The sequence below is a fragment of the Corvus brachyrhynchos genome, unplaced genomic scaffold (assembly GCF_000691975.1).
Source record: "Corvus brachyrhynchos isolate BGI_N302 unplaced genomic scaffold, ASM69197v1 C11701119, whole genome shotgun sequence".
Classification (NCBI taxonomy): Eukaryota; Metazoa; Chordata; class Aves; order Passeriformes; family Corvidae; genus Corvus; species Corvus brachyrhynchos.
Window position 1 is genome coordinate 1 of NW_008245293.1, and position 798 is coordinate 798.

General features: G+C 57.5%; 1 long non-coding RNA gene across 1 annotated transcript; it reads right to left on the reverse strand.

The window, feature by feature from the left end:
- Positions 1-136: 136 nt before the first annotated feature.
- On the reverse strand, positions 137-773 carry LOC108449418. Its single transcript, XR_001865585.1, has 2 exons — positions 603-773; positions 137-411 (listed from the first exon to the last, which is right to left on the reverse strand). It is a non-coding gene; the product is annotated as an uncharacterized LOC108449418 (long non-coding RNA).
- Positions 774-798: the final 25 nt, after the last annotated feature.

Below are 798 nucleotides of genomic sequence, written 5' to 3' on the forward strand. Positions count from 1 at the left end.
GTTTCCCCATTTTGACCTGCAGGATGGAGTTCAGGAGCTCCCCCTCACCTCACTTGTTCCTCTAGCAGCCTGCCATGACTGCCCATCTCCTTCAGGGCCATCCAGTTCCCCATCCACCCAGCCAGAGCCACACGGCTGCTGTGGAGAAGGTGCTGGTTTAATGCTGCAACCCCGCCTGGAGTGAGCCCTGTGACAATACAGGGATGACTGTGCCCAAACCAGAGTCTTGTCCCCAAGATCCCAGGCTCAGCTGTGCTTGTTGATGTGACGGGAATGAGCATGCACAGCCTCCACAAAGGCACCCACATGTTCAGGATTCATGTCAGGGTAGAGGCCATGGCCCAGGTTGGCAATATAGCGTTGGGTCCCAAAACCCTCCAGCATCTTCTTCACCAGCTCGCCAATCTTCTCCTGTAGGTATGGTAAGAAACCATGCATCAGTCCCATCCAGGCCAGGGTATTTCACCCCCACTAGTACCCCCCCCAGCCAGCCTGGGAGACTGCTGGGACATGAGCCAGCACTGCAGGTGGGGAAGCTGAGGCAGAAGGCCATTAACACAGGCTGGAAGTAGCCCTGGTTGCTGGCGATGGCCATGGCTCACCTTGGGTGCATAGAGAGCACACGGATCCAAGTTCCCTTGCAGGGTGACATCTTTTCCTATCTGTGCACTGCAGCAGGGAGGAAGCAGGTGAGTTGTTGCATGTGCTACAGAGGCTGAGGACAGCCTGGTGCCTGCAGCCCCCACCACGGGACACCCAGGACCCCTCAGTGCAGCCCTTAGAGGCTGTAGCATGGCA